Here is a 21,724-nt window from a genome sequence, read left to right as displayed (position 1 = left end):
ATTTCAACAGATCTTTACTGTGAAATTAACAAATATCTAATAAACACGAATTTGTACCTACTTTGTGTCTCTGCCCATCACTCAAAGACCAACTAACTTTTGATACCTGTAGGCGCAACCAATAAGGTATTCTATCCACCTTCCCTTATCTCTGTCCCAAATACAAAGGCATCGAGACACTAATTTCCAGACTTTCTGCATTAAAAAAGGAAGACTTCCTGTGGAGAGGAGAACGTGAGGAGCAGCGCTGTCTCTGGGGTACTAATAGAGAAGGCAGCAAAGTCTGTCCGTGCAGGCCAGCAGTAAAGACGGTACACAAAGGAGGCCACGCCCTGTGCCTACTATGGCAATAGCTGTCAAGACTAATACAAATACTCTCACATGTGGTGCTGGGAGTGAACGGGTGCCTCTGTGTTAATGATGGATCGGCTCTCTCAGAAAGGAGACCCAGCACCATGGGAGCCCCTCCCAGTCCAGATGCAGTGGGACGACAAGCCGTGCCTCTGCTCACTCTGACGTGCCTGCCTCCTGGGGTGCCTCCTCTCCAGTCAGCCAGTCCTGCCAGCCTCTGTACTCAACCCGCCCTGCAGTCTCCCTGGTCTCCCAGCCTCTGCACGCAGCCAGACCTGCAGCCTCCTGGGACTTCCATCCTCTGCACCCAGCCGTTGCTGATTGTCTCCCGGGTCTCGCAGCCACTGCACACAGCCAGCTGCGCTCTGCACGCAGGACATCCCAGCACCATGGAGCAGTCCGCTCGCCGCTTTCCCTCCTACCTGGCCCTGTCCATTTTCAACATGCTGTGCTGCTGTTTTCCTCTGGGAATTACCGCCCTCATTTGTTCCCTCCGGGTAAGTTTGACTAATTCTGTTGTTTTTCTCGCGTGAAAAAGCGTCAGGCGCCTTCCTTCATAAAGTTATGCACCAATGCAAAAAGCCAAGTAAAGTTAGTTAACACTATTTTGGCTAAACACAGTAATCCTTTTCCACTTATCAAATGTGAAATCCTCGGATATACTTGGAGTCAAAATAAAAAACAGCTTAACTTTTGAGCCACCGCAAAATCTTGTAACATGGATGTCAGAAAAGCATCTTCCACTGAGAGAATCCTTGCAATGGAATGGCGCAGCTTTCTTAAAAAGGAACTTTAGACGCTGCAGCAACGGGTCTCCTGGATCTCGTTGGAGTCTCCCGCACTACCAGGCACCCCAACGCGCCCCTCTTGCCTTCTCTCCAGAAAAAGGCGGGTTTTAACTTGTCAAATTTATTTAGGCGCTTAACAAGCGGGTGGCAGAGTTTCTATAATTTTGACTGGCCAGCGCCCCAATTTTATTAATGTTTGGGAAATGTTTAAATTCAAAGCCTGGAAAAACTGTGCGGCAGCCGGGGTCCCTCGGATTCCACTGGCAGACAGCCCAGCTGTATTGCTTGCAGTGCCCGAGGCTGGTCGGAGACTGCTGGGGTATGTGAGCCCATCGCAGAAAGGGGGGCCCAAATGAACCTTCCCGAGGCGAATATCACTGCAGCTGTGTGTATTGTTGCATTGTAGGCGTGTGAGGATTCCCGTCGGCTCTGTTGACCACGAAGGCTGGAGGGTGATGGGGGGTGATGGGGGGTGAAGGCGGGGGGCAGGGAAAGGATGCGCAGAGAGGAGGTGGGCTAAGTGGGGGTTAATTACACAAAGGGCTCTGTATAGTTGGAGGGACTCGGGCAGGTGGAAGGTGAGGTGGGATGGGTGTCGGGAAAAGATGAGACTTGTTATGAACAGGGGTCAGGTGAGGGAGTGGTGAGGTGGGTTAGACAGAATTGGGGGTTGTAGGTTGGCCAGATTGTACAGCCAGGTGACAATTGTAGGAAGAGGTGGGAGGAAGTAAAAGAGGAAAAAATGAGTGCTAGGGAGAGGTTGGAAGGGGCGGCCGCTAGTGATTGGGAGGGGTGAGGGATGAGGAGTGAGGAGTGGTAGAGAAACTGGATGGTTATTGAGAGGTGTGATGTGATCATGAGTGATGGGAGGGGGTTAGAGAGGGAGGTAGGTGGAATGCTTGGGAGAGGTGCATGGGCGCAACAAAACCTACATTTGGGGGAGGAGGGGCTAAGTGGTGATGGGAGGGACCACTTCAGAAAACGGTGGAGCAAACGTGGAGGCTCTACCCCCACTGTTCTACCCCCCCCCCCGCCCCCTGGCCCCATGGAATGGTGTGGGGACCAACTATCGAATAGTACATTTTAAAGGGCAATATGCAGGGAGGCGATGGAAGTCTTTCTTGAAAGTAGCAGCTTTAAAGTTTTTCTGAGTTTTGTTCAAGTACGTTTTTCTGCACAAACACAGTAAAACTTTAACACCTCCAGTTTCGAGAAAGTCTTCCCTCACCTCTCTGCCTAACACAATGCAATTGCGCACATTCAGGGGTGCACCTAGGCTAAAATTTAGGCTGGGCTAACCCTTCAAATTTTGGGAGAGGCGCTAACTATCGAGACGGCAGGGGAGTGACACACTTACCTGTGTACGGGCATCTAACGTCTCTACGCACTGTAATGAGACTATTCTAGTGTGCTTCAATGTTATAAGCAGTTCACTCTCTCCTATAAGTCTGAAAACAATCACTTAAGGACTGATGTAAGAATTAACTGTCTCCTGGACTCCCTACCCTTCCACTCTCCTGGCATGCAAGTACTAACCCCACATCTCGATTTCAATTGCCTAAAAATGAATGCATATGAATGCAGGTGCTAACAATGAAATGCTTTACACAACTAAGGTTTCGACAAAGCACTTCAAGGGATCAGACCTCGGGTTCTCCACATTACATAACATATCCCCAAACCAATTGAAGGTCATCAGTCAAGACTCGGGTGCGTCTGACTTGCACCCGCCTGACAGCACCGTCACTCCCGATGTATGTCACAATGCCTTTAAATTCCATACAAAGCTTACATTAGATTGCAAAACCACAACTCCTTCAAATCAAAACAGTTTGCAAGGGAGGAGGCACGTTCAAGTAGCGTCAGCGCTGCATCCCGTGCCAAGAAAGTTGTTTATTCATGTTAAAAGTGCTATAACAGTGGTGGAAGTGGAAAAAAGGAACTGGTGGAACTCTGCATCCGAAAAATGAGGGAGTGGGATGGTGGGAGATGGGGGAGGGGAGGACTGTGCCTAGAATAATAAACAAGCACTGGCAAAGCTGACAGTTTGGGCTTTTGTGCAAGCATGGGATAGGCACTGATATAATGGTATTGCCTTGCAATAAGATGGCTATGGCTGAAACATTCAGTGATTACCTAGGCATATGATGGCATCAACTGGCAAATGCCTATCTAATACCTTAACCCAAAACTGCTGCTTTGTGATTGCTTGTTTTTAGAAGGCGTTCAGTGCATGCAACAGATTTAAATCAAGTGGCTGAAGGCGCACTTGGTTGAGGCTTTTTTATTACACCAGAAGCCATTTACAACTGTAATTAAGCTATTAACTCTCATCAGACTGCATAGAAATAACCTTGGAAGGCTAATGGTTGATGTTAATGCTTAATAAAGCTAGCTCAAAGAGATCCATTGAGGATATGTTTTGGGAGGGGCTGGTAGTGGTTGGGATTGGCCATAGAAATGAGCATGGCCATGGGCACTCAGTGGGGTGGTAAATAACAAAACACCCTCAAGCTGTGAGTCCCTCCTCACAAGTCATCTCCCTTCTAATTGTACTGCAGTTCAATAGTTTCGGTTCACAGCCAAATTAAAAATAGAATGAAGTAAAACTAAGACAAAAGGGAATCTCTCTGGTCAGTTGCCCCTCTGGTCCTTAGCTGCTCAGGTGAACTCTCCTCTGGTCCTTGGCTTCCTTGAGAATTGCACCGTTAGTCCATTCCTCCTTTGGTCTTTGTCTCTCTGGTGAGTCGGTGGCAAAAACAAGAAGCAAAATGCTTCAATTTTCTGTCAATTACACAAACAAGTACCATAACTACCTGAAGGCTGTATAACCACTGCTCCACACAAAGTATCCAAAACGTTCACCGTACATAGCCATATCTTTTAAGATCTGCACACATCAATGTTGTAATGAAGCAATCTTGGCCTGATCTCTCTGCTACTGCATTAGTATTATCCCCCTACACTATTTCTTGCAAATCCTGAAGCTTGTTGAAAGTGTGAAAATGGCAGATGGTGTGCAATGAAAGACTCAATACCATAGCATAACAGGACATAGCAGAGTGTGGGGCAATACTCTGGACGGGCCATGCAACTTCAGTGGCTGGGAGCAACAGGGGAGGAAATGTAATGTTGGTTCAACCACAGTTAGTCTGCTATACTAGAATCTCTGGTGCACTGACTGGCTGTTGAGACTAATATGGGCCTCATTACGAGGTCGGCGGAAACCCGACGGTGCTACCAGTGATTTGACGCTGACCTTGTAACACTGTTCCGCCGCCTGATAGCCCAGATCCACAGGGATATTCCAGGTGGTGTCGGGCCAGAACACCAGGAAGCGGAAAGCATAAGTCTCCATTCCCGTGGAGTCCTATAGAACTCCATGGGAATGGGGACTCAGAAGCACCAGCACCATTGCTAACGATGCTGGTGCTTCCATGAAAACCATGCCCACCGGCCCCTGAAGCCATTCTTGTAGTATGGCGTAATGGATGCCGGTACCTTGATGGGCCAACAGGCTTGCAATGAGGTCATATGTCTGCCTGTCAAATCAAGTTATACGACCCTGGGGGAGGGCCAGTGCAGCAATAATTCAATTCTATGTGAAAGTTTTGGAGCCACGAGCAGCAAGCTACACCAATTTGTCCCAACACTTATTAAAACTGTCCTACTGTAAAGGTGTAAACGTAATCCCTTATAAGCACTTCAATTTTTGCAGTTGAAGTCAGGGTGAGATTACATTATTTGCCAGTATCACACACTTACGCTAAACATTGAAGCAGGGGTTTCAACACACTCTGGAATTTAGGCACGGCCACCTTCTTCCACGCTTTACTTGGAATAGATATTTAAGTTTTGGGTGTCATGGCCTACAATAATACTGTCATATAGAGATTACTTGCAAAATACACAAATTGTATAGTAAAGCATCATGACATGTAAATACTTATAGCAGCATGTTGATCCAAAATAATATCAGTGTACCTTTATTTTCCACATCCTGAATGGAAAACTATAAGATGCAAAAGGCAAATATCTATTTACCCACTTTATTTTCAGTGCTTTAAGACACATAATAAAAGAAGTTGTGTAATAAACTCACTTAGGTTTGGAGATTCGTCACAAACCTCCAGCGTGTTATTATGTATGGTTTTAAGAACATTCAACTAAGGAGGTCGAAGCAAACTTAATTTTTTATCATATCATGCTATTAGACATTATGGGTATGAACAAATATTTCAAATGATATGATATGATATTTATAAAGTGCTTAATACGCAGAGGTTTCTAAGCGCAGACCCGGGGATCGAACCTGTGGTGGTTCGTGTCGTCTTGCTTCCAAGGCGAGTACGTTGCCCCTGGGCTATCCTCCCGAGACTGGTGCATTACTGGGGTGCATTACTGAGTTGCTCGCTTTACTGTCACAGATTTGCATGGTGCCTGTGGATCTTTCATTTGGAAATTCACCATCATGCATAAGAAAGGCTATGCTGCTGATGACAAAAGAAAAGTGTTGTCGCGTTCATTACTGCACTGGCTGCAGAGCCAGGGAAGCAGTCTGAGGGTTCAATTCATGGAATTAATTGCAAAGAAAATAGACTACTTGTGCCAATTCTGCACCCAATCCACACGAGCAACTGTGTTTGTTGATTCATGGAATCAAATGCGTTGCACTTTTCCTCGCCTTGCATGGATTTCGCGCTGGTCTGGCACACCTTTGCGAGCCATTGTGGGCCTTGCGCTAGACTCCGAGCAGAGGGTGGGCATGGCCTGCGCAGAGGGCTAGGAAGGGGGTGGAACACCAAAAATGGGGACTAACTTGCCAAGAAGTGGGCGTTCTGGGGGACGGCCTCCAGCCGTCCCTCACACGCCCACTATTGCGCGGCAAGAGACATATTCATGGAAGCGATCGCACAACGTCTCGGCTTGGAAATGCTCATGCAAGTCCTTCATAGGATCCGCCACACGAAGGCTGGCGTAAGTACATGTGCGCATAGGATTCTCAGCACGAGGTGGGATCGCATATCGGATTTTGGGGTGTGTGTACTCAATCAGGGTTCCGATGTAATGCAGGGGTGCATGTAAGCGGGGTACAGGAACATTTTACGTGGGTTCGCATGCACATCTCCTGAGTTATTGCAGAGATACATATTTTCATACGCGTGTTTTCGGGGTGCCAGATACAGTTACAGTGGACCATGCGCAGGCTCCCCGAGTCACATGCCTGCTTACAAGGGACCCCATGCACTGTTTGAAGGGTGCGTGTATACGCGCCTGGGGAAGCATGCAAAGGTAGCTGAGCCGGCAGTTTCCTGCTTTGCGTGTGGGCATGTCGGGGGAGTTCCAGCCCTGACTTGCTAATACGGTTACTTTCGCGCACACAATTCCATGAATATGCGTTGAGCACATTTTTCTTTCTGCGTGCAGGCTCGCGCAGTGTCCTTCTCAGCGTTAGGCCCTTGCACGATTTCTGCGTGAAAATCCATGAATCGCCCCCTGTGTGTTTCAGGGGTACTGTGACTCAGGGAAACGGGCAGTGCTTGAACATCTGAGCCAAGCAGATTGTAGATTTTCCTCGGAAAAAACAAAATGTGCCCAGGAACATGTTCCTCATCCTTTTAACTGTTAAAGACTCAGCACAGAAGCCCCACACGGGAGCCCGATTAGCTCAGTGACATTGCACGCCTGGAGAGGTGTGATCTGATATTGAGATTCGGGAAATAGTTAGAGAGGTAGAGAGAGGTGGAAGGTTAGGGAGATGTGTGATGTGACAATGAGTGATGGGAAGGGGTTAGAGAGGTAGAGATCGGTGGAAGGTTAGGTAGAGGTGCAAGGTGATAATGAGTGACAGGAGGGATTTAGAGAGGTAGAGAGAGGTGGAAGGTTAGGGAGAGGTGTGATCTGATAATGAGTGATGGGAAGGGGTTAGAGAGGTAGAGATCGGTGGAAGGTTAGGTAGAGGTGTGATATGATAATGAGTGATGGGTGGGGGTTCGAGAGGTAGGGGGAGGTGGAAGGTTAGGGATAGGTGTGATCTGATAATGAATGACGGGATGGGGTTAGTGAGGTAGGGAGGGGTGGAAGGGTAGGGAGAGGTGCAATGTGAACATGAGTGATGGGAGGGAGTTAGAGTGGTGGGGAGAGGTGAAAGGTTAGGGAGAGGTGTGCTCTGATAATGAGTGACGGGAGGGGGTTAGAGAGGTAGGGGGAGGTGGAAGGTTAGGGATAGGTGTGATCTGATAATGAGTGACGGGAGGGGGTTAGAAAGGTAGGGAGGGGTGGAAGTTTAGGGAGACGTGTGATCTGATAATGAGAGACGGGAGGGAGTTAGGGAGGTAGGGGAGGAGGAAGGTTAGGGATAGGTGTGATCTGATGAAGAGTGACGGGAGGGGGTTAAGGAGGTAGGGGGGGTGGAAGGTTAGGGATAGGTGTGATCTGATAGTGAGTGACGGGAGGGTTTAGGGAGGTAGTGAGAGGTGCGATTTGATAATGAGTGACGGGAGGGAGTTAGAGAGGTAGAGAGAGGTGGAAGTTTAGGGAGAGGTGTGATGTGATAATGAGTGACGAAAGGGGGTTACAGGGGTAGGGAGAGGTGAAAGATTAGGGAGAGGTGTGATGTGATAATGAGTGACGGAGGGGGTTAGAGAGGTAGGGGGAGGTGGAAGGTTAGGGATAGGTGTGATCTGATAATGAGTGACGGAGGGGGTTAAGGAGGTAGGGGGGGTGGAAGGTTAGGGATAGGTGTGATCTTGAATGAGTGACGGGAGGGGGGTTAGAGAGGTAGGGAGGGGTGGAAGGTTAGGGAGAGGTGCAATGTGATCATGAGTGATGGGAGGCAGTTAGAGGGGTAGGGAGAGGTGAAAGGTTAGGGAGAGGTGTGATCTGATAATGAGAGACGGGAGGGGGTTAAGGAGGTAGGGGGGTGGAAGGTGAGGGAGAGGTCCAATGTGATCATGAGTGACGGGAGGGAGTTAGAGTGGTAGGGAGAGGTGAAAGGTTAGGGAGAGGTGTGATGTGATAATGAGTGACGAAAGGGGGTTAGAGGGGTAGGGAGAGGTGAAAGATTAGGGAGAGGTGTGATCTGATAATGAGTGACGGGAAGGGGTTAGAGAGGTAGGGGGAGGTGGAAGGTTAGGGATAGGTGTGATCTGATAATGAGTGACGGAGGGGGTTAAGGAGGTAGGGGGAGGTGGAAGGTTAGGGATAGGTGTGATCTTGAATGAGTGACGGGAGGGGGTTAGAGAGGTAGGGAGGGGTGGAAGGTTAGGGAGAGGTGCAATGTGATCATGAGTGATGGGAGGCAGTTAGAGGGGTAGGGAGAGGTGAAAGGTTAGGGAGAGGTGTGATCTGATAATGAGAGACGGGAGGGGGTTAAGGAGGTAGGGCGGGTGGAAGGTTAGGGAGAGGTCCAATGTGATCATGAGTGACGGGAGGGAGTTAGAGTGGTAGGGAGAGGTGAAAGGTTAGGGAGAGGTGTGCTCTGATAATGAGTGACGGGAGGGGGTTAGAGAGGTAGGGGAGGAGGAAGGTTCGGGATAGGTGTGATCTGATAAAGAGTGACGGGAGGGGGTTAATGGGAGGGGGAAGGTTAGGGAGAGGTGTGATCTGATAATGAGTGATGGGAGGGGTTAGAGAGGTAGGGTGAGGTGGAAGGTTAGGGATAGGTGTGATCTTGAATGAGTGACGGGTGGGGGCTTAGAGAGGTAGGGAGGGGTGGAAGGTTAGGGAGAGGTGCAATGTGATCATGAGTGATGGGTGGCAGTTAGAGGGGTAGGGAGAGGTGAAAGGTTAGGGAGAGGTGTGATCTGATAATGAGAGACGGGAGGGGGTTAGGGAGGTAGGGGGAGGTGGAAGGTTATGGATAGGTGTGATCTGATGAAGAGTGACGGGAGGGGGTTAAGGAGGTAGGGGGGGGTGGAAGGTTAGGGATAGGTGTGATCTGATAATGAGTGATAGGAGGGGGTTAGAGAGGTAGGGGAAGGGGGAAGGTTAGGATAGGTGTGATGTGATAATGAGTGATGGGAGGGTTTAGGGAGGTAGTGAGAGGTGCGTTTTGATAATGAGTGACGGGAGGGAGTTAGAGAGGTAGAGAGAGGTGGAAGTTTAGGGAGAGGTGTGATGTGATAATGAGTGATGAAAGGGGGTTAGAGAGGTAGGGAGAGGTGGAAGGTTAGGGAGAGGTCCAATGTGATCATGAGTGACGGGAGGGAGTTTGAGTGGTAGGGAGAGGTGAAAGGTTAGGGAGAGATGTGCTCTGATAATGAGTGACGGGAGGGGGTTAGAGAGGTAGGGGGAGGTGGAAGGTTAGGGATAGGTGTGATCTGATAATGAGTGATGGGAGGGGGTTAGAGAGGTAGGGGGAGGTGGAAGGTTAGGAATAGGTGTGATCTGATAATGAGTGACGGGAGGGTTTAGGGAGGTAGTGAGAGGTGCGATTCAATAATGAGTGACGGGAGGGAGTTAGAGAGGTAGAGAGAGGTGGAAGTTTAGGGAGAGGTGTGATGTGACAATGAGTGACGAAAGGGGGTTAGAGGGGTAGGGAGAGGTGAAAGATTAGGGAGAGGTGTGATCTGATAATGAGTGACGGGAAGGGTTTAGAGAGGTAGGGAGAGGTGGAAGGTTAGGGATAGGTGTGATCTGATAATGAGTGGTGACGGGAGGGGGTTAGAGAGGTTGGGGGAGGTGGAAGGTTAGGGATAGGTGTGATCTGATAATGAGTGATGGGAGGGGGTTAGAGAGGTAGGGGGAGGTGGAAGGTTAGGGATAGGTGTGATCTGATAATGAGTGACGGGAGGGTTTAGGGAGGTAGTGAGAGGTGCGATTTAATAATGAGTGACGGGAGGGAGTTAGAGAGGTAGAGAGAGGTGGAAGTTTAGGGAGAGGCGTGATGTGACAATGAGTGACGAAAGGGGGTTAGAGGGGTAGGGAGAGGTGAAAGATTAGGGAGAGGTGTGATCTGATAATGAGTGACGGGAGGGGGTTAGGGAGGTAGGGGGAGGTGGAAGGTTAGAGATAGGTGTGATCTGATAATGAGTGATGGTAGGGGGTTAGAGAGGTAGGGGGAGGTGGAAGGTTAGGCATAGGTGTGATCTGATAATGAGTGACGGGAGGGGGTTAGGGAGGTAGGGGGAGGTGGAAGGTTAGGGATAGGTGTGATCTGATAATGAGTGACGGGAGGGTTTAGGGAGGTAGTGAGAGGTGCGATTTAATAATGGCTGACGGGAGGGAGTTAAAGAGGTAGAGAGAGGTGGAAGTTTAGGGAGAGGTGTGATGTGACAATGAGTGACGAAAGGGGGTTAGAGGGGTAGGGAGAGGTGAAAGATTAGGGAGAGGTGTGATCTGATAATGAGTGACGGGAAGGGTTTAGAGAGGTAGGGGGAGGTGGAAGGTTAGGGATAGGTGTGATCTTGAATGAGTGACGGGAGGGGGGTTAGAGAGGTAGGGAGGGGTGGAAGGTTAGGGAGAGGTGCAATGTGATCATGAGTGATGGGAGGCAGTTAGAGGGGTAGTTAGAGGTGAAAGGTTAGGGAGAGGTGTGATCTGATAATGAGAGACGGGAGGGGGTTAGGGAGGTAGGGGGAGGTGGAAGGTTAGGGATAGGTGTGATCTGATGAAGAGTGATGGGAGGGGGTTAAGGAGGTAGGGGGGTGGAAGGTTAGGGATAGGTGTGATCTGATAATGAGTGATAGGAGGGTTTAGGGAGGTAGCGAGAGGTGCGTTTTGATAATGTGTGATGGGAGGGAGTTAGAGAGGTAGAGAGAGGTGGACGTTTAGGGAGATGTGTGATGTGATAATGAGTGACGGAAGGGGGTTAGAGAGGTGGAGAGAGGTGAAAGGTTAGGGATAGGTGTGATCTGATAATGAGTGACGGGAGGGGGTCAGAGAGGTAGAGAGAGGTGAAAGGTTACGGAGCGGTGTGATTTGATAGTGAGTGATGGGTGGGGGTTCGAGAGGTAGGGGGAGGTGGAAGGTTAGGGAGCTGTGCAATTTGATAATGAGTGACAGGAGGGCGTTAGAGAGGTAGAGAGAGGGGGAAGGTAGGGAGAGGTGTGATGTGATAATGAGAGAGGGGAGGGTGTTAGAGAGGTTGGGAGAGGTGGAAGGTTAGGGATATTTGTGAGCTGATAATGACTGACGGGAGGGGTTAGAGAGTTAGAGAGAGGTGAAAGGTTAGGGAGAGGTGATCTGATAATGAATGACGGGAGGGGTTAGAGAGGTAGGGAAGGTGGAGGTTTAGGAGAGGTGTGATTTGATAATGATAGATGAAAGCGGTTTAGAGAGGTAGGCAGAGGTCGAAGGGTAGGAAGAGGTAGAGAGAGGTGAAAGTTTAGGGAGAGGTGCGATGTGATAATGAGTGACGGCCGGAAGTTAGAGAGGTAGGGAGAGGTGGAAGTTTAGGAGAGGTGTAATTTGATAATGATAGATGAGAGGGGTTTAGAGAGGTAGGCAGAGGTCGAAGGGTAGGGAGAGGTAGAGAGAGGTGAAAGGTTAGAGAGAGGTGTGATCTGATAATGAGTGACGGGAGGGGGTTAGAGAGGTAGGGAGAGGGGGAAGTTTCGGAGAGGTGTGATTTGATAATGATAGATGGGAGGGGTTTAGAGAGGTAGGCAGAGGTCGAAGGGTAGGGAGAGGTAGAGAGCAGTGGAAGTTTAAGGAGAGGTGTGATGTGATAATGAGTGATGGGAAGGAGTTAGAGAGTTAGAGGGAAGTGGAAGGTTAGGGAGAGGTGTGATGTGATAATGAGTGATGTGCGGGGTTCGAGAGGTTGAGAGAGGTGAAAGGTTAGGGAGAGGTTTGATCTCATAATGAGAGAAGGGAGGGGTTTGGAGAGGTAGGGAGCGGTGTAAGGTTAGGGAGCGGTGTGATCTCATATTGAGTGATGGGTGGGGATTGCAGAAGTAGGGAGAGGTGGAAAGTTAGGGAGAGATGTGATCTCATAATGAGTGATGGTTGGGGGTTGGAGAGGTAGAGAGAGGTGAAAGGTTAGGCAGAGGTGTGATCTGATGAGAGAAGAGAGGGGTTGGAGAAGTAGAGAGAGGTGAAAGGTTAGGCAGAGGTGTGATCTAATAATGAGAGACGGGATGGGTTAGAGAGGTAGAGAGCAGTGGAAGTCCCGGGAGGATAGCACAGCGGCAGCGTGCGCGTCTTGGAAGCAAGACGACACAAAGCTACAACAGGTTCGATCCCCGGGTCCGCGCTTAGAAACCTCTGAGTGTTTAAGCGCGTTATAAATACGTAACTAAGACAAAGAAAAAAACACAATTGCACAACTAAGAAAAACTAACAATTCCTGTAACAGCGCCTCGATGCCTGCGGGCTGTGTGAGCGCTTTATAAATGTAAATAAATTAAATTAGGGAGAGCTGTGATGTGATAATGAGTGAGGGGAGGGAGGCAGAGAGGTAGCGAGAAGGGAGCGAGAAGGGGAAGGTTAGGGAGAGATGCGGGTCTATGGAGATGAATGAAGAGGCATTGTGAGGAATTGGGTATGCAGTGTGGAGAGGTGAAGGGCAGGAGAGGGGTAATTGAAGGGGGGAGTTGTAAAGGACCTATGGGCATATGCATGGAGTTGTGAGATGCTGAGCGGGCCGGGCCGTAGGTGTGGCATGCCTAGGGGAGTATGGGGAAGAATAGAGTGATGGAGGGTGGCAACAGAAGGGGTGGGCAAAGAGTCTAGGAAAAGCCAGCAGAGGGTAGTGATGAGGAAAGGGTGTGGCCAGGGGGAAGGATAGCAGTGGGAGGGACAGTTGAGTTGCGCAGCAAAGAGTTTGGGACAACAAACGGCGACTGGCGAAGACCCCACCCTCCTCCTTCCTAGCACCCAAGGCATCAATAGCAGTAATTTCCATGTTCGAGACTCCCCTTTTTTGTGCAGAGCTTAGTGTTGCTTGCGAGCTAGGCCCCCTCCATACACAACCCATATGTAGTGCACATATATATTCTGGCTGAACCCACCTGTGGCTAGTATCTGCCCTGTGTCACTGAAGCCCGTGTGTGCTCACGCCAGAATCCCCTGGAAACGCCTTTCCTTGAGAGCTTCCCTGCGGCATCTTCCCGGTAGCGCTCCTGTCTCTTGGCCTGGCAGCGCTGGCAACCTGAGAAGGGCGGGTGGCAATGCCCTTATCCTCTTAGAAGCTCTACCTGCCTAGAGAAATAAAGGGGCCTGCACCTGGCAGCACCCCCTGCTCCCCAGCAGGCTAACTGCCATTAGCCATGGGCTATACAGTGCAGTGGAATGGGGAACTCCATTCAGGAGAGGGCAGGCCTTTCCGCGTGCACCCTGGGAAGAGAAACAGAACTGCATACACGCCCCCCACCCCCTGTTCATTGTCCCATCATACTGCTCTCCAGAAGTTCGGGACTCTCTTTCTTTTCACTGTCACTTGCTTTAATTCTCTACCGGAACACCGGCTCCACCGTCCCCCATCTGTATTATTCCCACCCCCATTTCTCCTCCATCCATAGGGCTTTGAAACTGAAAGATATGTTATGTAATGCTACTTTGCATTTATATAGCGCCTTATGTATCATTGGTATGATCTCAAGGCGCTGATAGGTTGAACGCCCTCGGGAACCGTAGTTCAAGTCAGTAGAGAGAGAGAGTCATAAGGTGCGTGGGTGCACCGGATATTTATGCCGCTGGTGTGGCACTTGCATGATAGCTGCTTCTTAGCGGTAGGTGTGTTGGTTGGGTGATCAGGAATATGTGTTCATTCTGGTGGGTTGATACCCAGACTGATTTGTGGCTGCCCTAGGCCTGAGGAGACGCATAGGCTAGCGGGTGTGCTGAGCCAGCTGTGTTTAATTAGGATGATGAGGAGTATGTGGCGGCTGTTAGTATGAGAACAGCTATACCAAATGTGTCATAGTATTGCTGTGTTCTAGTTGAGTGGTGGTGTATAGGAGAGAGTAAGGGTGGTGATGAGATATGGTGGTTTTCAGTAAGGTGTATGAGATCGGGCACACATCTGAACCATTTATTCTATCCGGTCTATCCATCCACTCCGTCCGTTCCATCCACTCTGTCCGTTGAATCCACTCTATACGTTCCATCTACTCTATCCGTTCCATCTACTCTATGCGTTCCATCCACTCCATGCTTTCCATTTTGTCCAACCACTCAGTCCGATCCAACTTTTCCTTTCGATCCGACCATTCCTTTCGATCCGACCATTCCTTTCGATCCATCCATTCCTTTCGAACCATCTATTCCTTTAGATCCATCCACTTCATCCTTCCCACCCACTTCATCTGTCCGACCTACTCCATCCGTCCCCCCACTCCATCCGTCCCCCCACTCCATCCATCCCACCCACTCCATCCGTCCCACCCTCTCCATCTGTCCCACCCACTCCATCCATCCCATCCACTCCATCCGTCCTACCCACTCCATCCGTCCCACGCACTCCATCTGTCCCATGCACTCCATCCGTCCCACGTACTCCATCCGTCCCACGCACTCCATTTGTCAAATGCACTCCATCCGTCCCACGCACTCTATCCGTCCCACGCACTCTATCTGCTACATATATTTGGCACTACACAAGAAACCTCCAGAACACAACATCCCTGCCCTAGCAAGCTATCGCGAGAGACCATCTCTGCAGCACTCGTCACCACTGGGCTGCTGCTGTGAGAGGAATTATCTGTGCCCTGCGCCAGTGATTTGATTCTCTGATTCGCTCAAATCCTGATGAAGTCACCAACATTCCTCAAAATAGGAGCCACAAAGTCAGATGTCCATAGATGTCACCGTGCTGTGGAGTCTCTGACATATTCTTAACCCATCAAGCGCTGGGCTATTATGCCATTCTCTGTGAAGGTATATTTTTATTAACATGGGCAGTCCGGTACCGCTTGCCCCCCTATTCTGTCCAGCCGGTAAGCTACATACCATCCTGTTGTAGCCCACCTTGCTTAAATTACTGGGGCCAGACCAACTTTTCACATTCGAGGCATAACAAGGCTGCAGCTTTATTATCACACATTTCACACTGTCATCGCAAAGCAAACAATAACATCTTCAGTACATTATTACAGTCCCAGACGATTGGGAGCACCTTTTTGTTTGCACATTCCTAGGCACCCCCCTTTCACCTTTCTCTGTTCCTGCTGCGGTGGGAGCGGGCATGCTTATAGACCGCTCCCTTGATGATAGATTTACTGAGGGCTGGACTGGCCTAGAGGGATCTTTGGGGATTTCCCGGTAGGCCTCCTCAGCTTGAGGCTCTTTTGTGTGGTAGAGGCTTGGAAAGTGTGTAATATGGGACCACAGTGAACATTATTTCCAGGGCCTCTATTGGTACCCAGCCCACCCCTAGATCCATCAGTGGTGATTTTTGGATACCAAGGTTTGAGCCTCATGACTCCATCTTCTCGGGTTGAGTATCTAGTCGTGGGTTAGGATTCTTCGCCTCATTACTCCATCTTCTCGGGTTGAGTATCTAGTCACGGATTAGGATTCTTTGCCTCATTACTCCATCTTCTCAGGTTGAGTATCTAGTCATGGGTTAGGATTCTTTGCCTCATTACTCCATCTTCTCGGGTTGAGTATCTAGTCACGGATTAGGATTCTTCGACTCATTACTCCATCTTCTCAGGTTGAGTATCTAGTCGTGGGTTAGGATTCTTTGCCTCATTACTCCATCTTTTCGGGTTGAGTATCTAGTCATGGGTTAGGATTCTTCATCTCATTACTCCATCTTCTCGGGTTGAGTATCTAGTCGTGGGTTAGGATTCTTCGCCTCATTACTCCATCTTCTTGGTTTGAGTATCTAATCGTGGGTTAGGATTCTTCGCTTCAACACTCCATCTTCTTGGGTTGAGTTCTAGTTGCGGGTTAGGATTCTTTGCCTCATTACACCATCTTCTCAGGTTGAGTATCTAGTCGTGGGTTAGGATTCTTCACCTCATTACTCCATCTCTCAGGTTGAGTATCTAGTCGCGGGTTAGGATTCTTTGCCTTATACTCCATCTTCTCAGGTTGAGTATCTAGTCATGGGTTAGGATTCTTCATCTCATTACTCCATCTTCTCGGGTTGAGTATCTAGCCGCGGGTTTTGATTCTTTGCTTCAACACTCCATCTTCTTGGGTTGAGTATCTAGTTGTGGGTTAGGATTCTTTGCCTCATTACACCATCTTCTCAGGTTGAGTATTTAGTTGTGGGTTAGGATTCTTCACCTCATTACTCCATCTTCTTGGGTTGAGTATCTAGTCATTGGTTAGGATTCTTCATGGTCTGTGTGGACAGTAGGGCTGGTTTCACAGGGTCTTTGCTGTCAGTGGACCGCTCACCCCTGCGTCGGCTCTAGTTATAGGGGCCATGTTTGTGGTCCCACGCCTCACTTTTGAGGCGGCAAGTGGGGGAAGGGGCTGCTCACCCCCTCCGCCCTGTTAAGCCTTGCAGCTGCTAGCCTCTACGGGGCTGCGCCATGCGCCCCTCCCCACATTTCCCTGGCCAGAGTGGGCCTTTTATAAATCCAATTCCTTCTTGGTCCTCTCTGTTGTTCTCAGACTTAGAAGCTAGAAGATTGCAGTGCTATTTTAGTGGCATGGCTGTTATATATAGTCTTGTACTTTGTCACTGGCCTGGAGTGATTGCCAATAGAATGTGATGTATGATGCAGCCAGGAGAATGTTGAGTGCATCAGTGTATGAATGTTCTGAGTGAGTCAGTTGGGGGCCTGAGCTGGAGTGAGTGGATGGCCGGTGGGTCTTCTCCTTCATGTGTACTGTACTACCTATCCCTGTCCTTGTCCTGTTATCCGGACTACTGTAAATACCTGAGAGTAACTGGAACTGTACATATTGTACCAATAAAGCATACCTGGACCAACATCAGTCTCCACAGCTGGTCTGTGTGTCCCTTGTGACTAATAAGAGACTCTATTACAATGGCCAGGGCTGCGAGTAGCCACAGCGGTTCCTACATTACTGGGGCCCATGAATTCCCATGTGTCTGCGGTCAGCTAGGGCTAGTATGTGGATGTACGGGTTGCTCCGGTTTTTGGGTGTGACACGTTGCCAAGCACCTCTCTTCCCACGAAGAAGGAGCCCGCACCCCCGCACGACAGCAGAGGGTCCCCTGCCCCATCACTAGGAATGCATTCTGCTTTCCCACTCTCCATCTGGCCCCTTCCTTGCTCAACCTCGCCCACTTTAATGAGGTATAAATCCTCAAAGGGAAGGGGAAAGGGCCCGGGAAAGGGTAGCCCGGGGATGTGGTGGAGGAACGATCAGGGCCATCGCGCTCTTTTTTCCGCCATCCCTTTGCCACTTCTCTCTGTATCCCGGTCTGTAGCCTTCTCTATAGCTCAGCACACACCTACCTTAGCCCCCACCTCTCTGCATACCCCATCATTACTAGTACACCCATTCTCACTGGGGAAGTGATTTGGCGCCTTGAAGCAGCTATGTCCACGTTAGGCACTTACGAAACGCCAAAATTAACTGCTTAATGCGGTCCCGAGACACACACGGAAACGACCACAACGTTGTCCTGGGGAGGGTGCAGCGCAATGACTCCCACCTCACAATTGACACTTTCAGGTCTGTCCCTTCTAGGAGGGACAGCCGCTCTCAGAATTGTTACCGCCTGAAATGCTGCGCCAAGTCCAACCCATGAGGTTGTCATTTCCAGGCCTGCCAGTCGGAGGACGATCAGACACATAACTGTCACCAGTCCAAAACTGGCACTCGATGGACGGCCATTCACATGACTGTCATGCCAAAAGCTGTCACTCTGAGGACTGTCTCTCGGCGGACTGCCATGCCCAGTACTTTACTGACAGGAATGTCACTTTAAGGAGTCCCCGACCGCCATTTCTGGGACTTAACCCCCAAGACTGCATGCAGCCTGAGCAATATCACCATGAGATCTTGGGCAACAGTACATTTCAAGGCCTTGAGCTCGATATGGATAAAATAAAAACAATCTTAAGGAAAGGAGACAGGTGCGAGGGTGGAGTTTGTTGCAGTGCAGCTTTTTTATTTTGATCACATTTAACCTCTTGTGTTGCATCTGTTGGACAGTAAAGCAATCAGCAGTGGGAGGGTAAGGCAATGGATGGATTCATTGTACTTCAAACCTCTGATCTTGGTCAAACAGCATGTACGTACCTACTGTGTTTCAAGGGAGGGGAAAGTGGAGTATTCAGTACGGACGGATGTAGGGTCCCCACGAAGCCGTCTTGTGCAACCTCTACCCACTAAGCTCTTGTGTGCTATGGGTAGGAATGGAAAGCAATCAGAACACGAATTTTGAGTGATTCATCAAAGAATAGTTGTATGATCTCACCAACCAAAACGTTCTAAGATCTTCTGTTCGATGAGATGGTCAGCAGTCCGCTTTGTTGGAGTGAGCGATTCATTGCAGACAGGGCCGTCACGAGGGGGGTGCAGGGGGGGCAAACTGCCCCGGGCCTCGCGCTTGCTGGGGGCCTCGCGGCCCCCTCTCCTAAGTGGAAGGCAGCACAGTCTCCCGTGTCCTTTATTCACACGGGGGACTGTGCTGCCCCTGCAATGATTTTGCTGTTTCTTGTGAAGCCGTTTGGCTCCGCAACAAACAGCAAAATAATGGGAGACAGCAGGGCTCAGAAGTGAGCTCTGCTGCCTCCCGTCATTCAGCTGAAAACGTGGACACGCTGACTGACAAGAGAGGACTGTCAGTCAGTGTGTTCACGTTGCTCAGCGTGACCACACTGACTGACAGGAGAGGAGTTCTCTCTTGTCAGTCAGTATGTTCATGTTGTCAGTGTGACCACGCTGACTGATGGGAGAGGAGTTCTCTCTCGTCAGTCAGTGTGTTCAGGTTGCTCAGCGTGACCACACTGACTGACAGGAGAGGAATTCTCTCTTGTCAGTCAGTATGTTCATGTTGTTAGTGTGACCACGCTGACTGATGGGAGAGGAGTTCTCTCTTGTCAGTCAGTGTGTTCATGTTGTCAGTGTGACCACACTGACTGATGGGAGAGGACTCCTCTCCTGTCAGTCAGTATGTTCATGTCAGCGTGATCATGCTGACTGACAGGAGAGGAGTTCTCTCTTGTCAGTCAGTATGTTCATGTTGTCAGTGTGACCACGCTGACTGATGGGAGAGGAGTTCTCTCTTGTCAGTCAGTGTGTTCATGTTGTCAGTGTGACCACGCTGACTGACAGGAGAGGAGTTTTCTCTTGTCAGTCAGTGTGTTCATGTTGTCAGTGTGACCACGCTGACTGATGGGAGAGGAGTTCTCTCTCGTCAGTCAGTGTTCACGTTGCTCAGCATGACCATGCTGACTGACAGGAGAGGAGTTCTCTCTTGTCAGTCAGTGTGTTATGTTGTCAGTGTGACCACACTGACTGATGGGAGAGGAGTTCTCTCTTGTCAGTCAGTGTGTTCACGTTGCTCAGCATGACCACGCTGACTGACAGGAGACTTCTCCTGTCAGTCAGTGTGTTCATCTTGATTAGAGAGGACTCCTCGCTTGTCAATCAGTGTGTTCACGTTGCTCAGCGTGACCACGCTGACTGATGGGAGAGGAGTTCTCTCTTGTCAGTCAGTGTGTTCACGTTGCTCAGCGTGACCACGCTGCCTGATGGGAGAGGAGTTCTCTATTGTCAGTCAGTGTGTTCACATTGCTCAGCGTGACCCCGCTGACTGATGGGAGAGGAGTTCTCTCTTGTCAGGCAGCATGTCTACGTGTCGGCTGTGTGGATGCTTTTTAAGGGTGCATGGAGGTAAGGTAAGTGTTTTTTATTTTAAATTAAAAGTGGGTATGTGTATTTAAATTAAATTAGTATGTATATGTGTATGTATGTATGAATGCATACATGCATGTTGATGTTTGTGTCAATGCTGTGTTTGGTTTTATGTATACATGCATGTATGGAGTTGTGTAACTGGTGGTTGAATGCATGGGTGAAAGTGTTTTTTGTGAGTGTGTGTTCAGCACCACCCCTAAATGTAGCCACCCTGGGGGCCACTTCATTAAGGGCTGGGCTCATGGCATCAGAGGTGCACCTAGGCTAAAATGTCAGGGGGGAAAGGGGACTAATACTTCAAATGTTGGGAGAGGTGCTAACGTCAGTAGCTGTGAGGAAGGGGCAAACTTCCTTGTGTGGGGGCACCTAAAATCTTTCCACTTTTCGAATGAGACTATTCTGGTGAAGCTTCAATGTTACAAGCAGCTACCTCTTGCCTTCATTTCTGAAACATCACACTTAAGGACTGCTGTGAGAATGAGGTGTCTCATGTCACCACTTCCCTTCTAATCACTCCCCTAGCATGCAAGTGCTAACCCCACATCACGATTTCAATTACCTAAAAGTGTATGGATATGAATGCAGGTGCTAAAAGTGAAATGACTTCCCATGGCCATGCTTATCCCTATGGCATTCTCACCCAGTCCCTGTCCTCCCCACCCAAAACAACTCCTCACTGGAACTCTTTGGGCTAGCTTTAAACATGGCTAGCCATCAAACTTTGCCCTCAATGTGCCTGCAAGTGTTTCCTCAAAGGAGTCTTCTAAGAGTTCATGACTTCATTGGAGTTGTAAACAGGTAACTGGTGTAATAAAAATGTCTTAATCAGGTCTGCCTTTGGCCACTCAATTTAAAAACACCCTGCATGTCTTTCGCTGAAATTCTTTTAAAAATAAGCATTGGCAAAGCCAACAGTTTTGGCTTATGTATAAGTATTAGGCATTTACGAGGCACTGCTATTAGCTGCTCAGGTACTCAAACCATTTTGCACTGGCACTATCAATGGCCAGCTAATACCAATACAGAAGTGCCTTTGCCATGCCTACACAAATGCCCAAACTGTTAGCATTGCCAGTGCTCTTTTTGCTTTACCCTTGATGCACAGGACTATGCATCAAGGTTAAAGCAAACATACTACTTAGCTAAATTGGCCCACTTTGAATGTAGGCCAATCTAGCCAGTAATAACACTTATGGTACACAGTCAGCCTGGATATACTTTCTGTGGCATGGCATTTTTACTGGTTGGGAATCCGTACATGGTAATAATGGAAAATATTGATGCAGCCTGCTTCAACATAATTAGAACAACCAGCATGAATATATGTTTATACTAGCATATCCCGTGTGGAAAGGCGGCATGAAATGTATTGGAAAATGTTCCTATGCACAATTTGTGATTTGCAACTATTGGGAATTTCCATGTGCTTCCATACAAAACTAATTGCAAACTGTGTGGATTTCTACCCAATTTTGCAAAGAAAGTGCTATAAAATGCATACTTTTAACCCAATGTTTCAAACATTTTCTTGGGAGTGAGAACCCCCTCCCCCACCCCCAAGCCACCCTTTGGTTTGGGCTCCCTCACTGTGCTCTGTTGATCCTGACTAATTGGAACAAACATTTAAGCCTCTTAAGTTCAGAAATGTACCAGCCTCCACTGTACATCATTTGTCACTGTGTATGATGTGTGTTTTAATGCGCAAACAGGGGCAGGGTGCTCCTTAATTATATTATATGGCATTTATAACGTGCCTGTACGCAAGTGTTTCTAGGCGCGACAAGGCAAGGAGGGAGAAACAAAAGAGTAGGACAAAACACAGATCTTACTAGGCCTTGTGTCAT

At 49.0% G+C, this 21,724-nt stretch overlaps 1 long non-coding RNA gene across 1 annotated transcript in view; it reads left to right on the top strand.

Annotated features, from left to right (window-relative positions):
- Positions 1-272: 272 nt before the first annotated feature.
- LOC138487902 (uncharacterized) overlaps positions 273-21,724 on the top strand; it is a 98,906-nt gene continuing 77,454 nt past the window's right edge. The window contains exon 1 of the long non-coding RNA XR_011274554.1: positions 273-848. This is a non-coding gene — a long non-coding RNA (uncharacterized lncRNA). The remainder of the gene's footprint in view (positions 849-21,724) is intronic.

Source organism: Ambystoma mexicanum, chromosome 9 (assembly GCF_040938575.1).
Source record: "Ambystoma mexicanum isolate Mex_15411 chromosome 9, UKY_AmexF1_1, whole genome shotgun sequence".
Classification (NCBI taxonomy): domain Eukaryota; kingdom Metazoa; phylum Chordata; class Amphibia; order Caudata; family Ambystomatidae; genus Ambystoma; species Ambystoma mexicanum.
Note: the sequence above shows the minus strand (reverse complement) of the source record. Positions and strands in the feature narration are given on the sequence as shown.